We start from the raw sequence: 3,198 nt of genomic DNA, 5'->3' as shown, positions 1-3,198 counted from the left end.
AGGACCGAGATACCCTTATAGCATTCTTCTTCTAAATTTATAAATGTGTTTCGAGTTCTGCTTCAGATTTCAAACACTAGCCATCGTCTTGTTCAAAAATACGGATTTCGGTCCAATTTAATCGGGTGGTACGAAAATCGCCTGAAATGTCCAGATGAAATCCAGGACCAGGAGACTCTTATAACATTCTTCTCCTAAATTTATAACTATATTTCGGGTTACACGTAAGATTTCAAACACTATCCATCGTCTTGTTCGAAAATATGGATTTCAGACAATTTTTGTTATGTGGTACAAAAATCGCCCTAAAACTCTAGATGAAATCGAGTACCGGGAGACCCTTATAGCATTCTTCTCATAAATATATAATAGTGTTTTGGGTTACACGTCAAATTACAAACACTTGCCATCTTATGATCAAAAAATACAGATATTGGTCCATTTTTGTCGAGGGGTACGAAAATTGCCCGAAAAGTCCAAATAAAATCGAGGACCGAGAGACCCTTATAGTATTCTTCTTCTAAATTTATAAATGTGTTTCGGGTTCCGCGTCAGATTTTAAACACTAGCCATTATCTTGTTTTAAAATACGTCAAGATAAAATTGCCCGAAATGTCAAGATAAAATCAAGGACCAGAAGACTTATAGCATTTTTCCCTATATCGGTCTATTTTCAGCTAGACATTTTGGGCGATTTTCTTACCACCCTCTTTAAAAATGCACCAAAATCTGTAGTTTAGGACTAGGCGATGGCTAGTGTTTGAAATCTGATGTGGAACCTGTAATACTGTTATACATTTAGGAAGAGAATTCTATAAGGGTCTCCTAGTCCTCGATTTCATCTGGACTATTTAAGCGATTTTCGTACCAAAAAAGAACCGAAATCCGTATTTTCGAACAAGATGATGGATAGTGTTTGATATCTTACGCGGAACTCGAAACACAGTTAAAAATTTAGGAGAAGAATGTTGTAAGAGTCTCCTGGTCCTCGATTTCATCTGGTATTTTCGGGCGATTTTCGTACCACTCGAATAAAATGGACCCAAATTCGTATTTTGGAACAAAGCAATGGCTAGTGTTTGAAATCCGACATGGAACTCGGAACACATTCATAAATTTAAGAGAAGACAGCTATGATCCTTGATTTCATCTGGGCTTTTTAGGCGATTTTCTTACCTCTCGACAAAAAATGACCGAAATATATATATTCGAACCAAACGATGGCAAGTGTTTGAAATCTGGCGTGGAATCTAAAAACCAGTAACAAATTTTGGAGAAGAATGATATCAGGGTCTCTCGGTCCTAAATTTCATCTGGACTTTTCAAGCGATTTTTCTACCACTTGACAAAAAATGGACCGAAATCCATATTTTCGAACAAGATGATTGCTAATTGCTAGTATTTGAAATCTGGCGTGAAACTTGAGACACTGTTATAAATTTTGGTGAAGAATGCTACAAGGGTCTCCCGGTCCTCGATTTCATTTGGACTTCTCGGGCAATTTTCATACGATCCAACTAAAATGGATCGAAATTTGTATTTTCGAAAAAGTCAATGGCTAGTGTTTGAAATCTGACGTGGAGCCCAAAACACAATTATAAATTTTGGGGAAGAATGATATAAGAGTCTCCTGTTCCTAGATTTCATTTGGACTTTTTTGGCGATTTTCGTACCACCCGACTAAAATGCACCAAAATCCGTATTTTTGAACAAGACGATTGTTATTGTTTAAGATCTAACGCGGAACACAAAACACAATTATAAATTTAGAAGAAGAATGCTATAAGGATCTCTCGGTCCTCGATTTGATCTAGACTTTTCGGGAGATTTTCGTACCCCGCAACAAAAATGGACCGAAATCTTTATTTTAGGACCAGACCATGGCTAGTATATGATTTCTGACCTCGAATCCGAAACACTATTATATATTTAGGGGAAGAATGATTTAAGGTTCTCTAGGTCCTCGATTTCATCTGGACTTTTCAGGAGATTTTCGTACCACCCGACTAAAATGGACCGAAATCCGTCTTTTCGAACAAGACGATGGGTTGTGTTTGTATGCTGACGCGGAATCCGATACACAGTTATAAATTTAGATGATGGATGTTATAAGGGTCTCTCGGTCCTGGATTTCATCTGGACTTTTCGGGAAATTTTCGTACCCCTCGACAAAAATAGACCAAAATCTGTATTTTCAGACCAGACGATGGCTAGTGTTTGAAATTTGACGCCGAACATGAAACACAGGTATAAATTTATGAGAAGAATGCTTTAAGTGTCATTTGGTCCTCTATTTCATCTGGACTTTTTATGCGATTTTCGTACCACCCGACAAATATGGACTGAAATTCGTATTTTTGGACGAGACGATGGATAGTGTTTGAAAATCTGACCCAGAACCCGAAACTCAGTTATAAATTTAGGAGAAGAATGCTACAACAATCTTCTTCTCTTCGATTTCATCTGGACTTTTCGGGCAATTTTCGTACCCCTAAAAAAAATGGACCAAAATCTATATTTTCGAACTAGATAATAGCAAATGTTTGAAATTTGCCACGGAACCCGGAACAAAGATATAAATTTTGGATAAGAATGCTATAAGGGTTTCCCGGTCCTTGATGTCATCTGGACTTTTTTAGCGATTTTCAAACCACCCCACAAAAATGGACCGCAATCAGTATTTCCGGAACAAACGAGGGCTAGTATTCGAAATTTGAAGCGGAACTTGAAACACAGTTATAAATTTGGGAGCAGAATGTAACACCCCAAATTTAATAATAAATTATTTAATTTATCTAATGGGATTTTAAAAATTTAATTTAGTATTGCATGTGTTTACAATATGTGTTGACAAATAATTATGATTGATTTTCTTACATGTGTATTTGCTATAGTGTGATAATTTATCATCTGTTTGACTTAATAATTTATTTAAATTATTGATAGGGATATTAAGTATATTTATATCTTTTTATTAATTTTAGATTGTTATTATTTTAAAGTGAAATATGTCATCCTTATTACTAACTAGATATTTAATAATTAAACTAATTTATTTTTTTATCTTAATAAAAGTAAAGTTAATAAAAATGTTTTGAATAATAATAATAATAATAATTATAATAATAATAATAATAATAATGATAATAATAATAATAATAATAATAATAAGAATAATAATAATAATAATAATAATAA

The sequence above is a fragment of the Cicer arietinum genome, chromosome 5, assembly GCF_000331145.2.
Source record: "Cicer arietinum cultivar CDC Frontier isolate Library 1 chromosome 5, Cicar.CDCFrontier_v2.0, whole genome shotgun sequence".
Lineage (NCBI taxonomy): Eukaryota > Viridiplantae > Streptophyta > Magnoliopsida > Fabales > Fabaceae > Cicer > Cicer arietinum.
The sequence above is the reverse complement of the archived record's forward strand: the minus strand, read 5'-3'. Positions refer to the sequence as shown.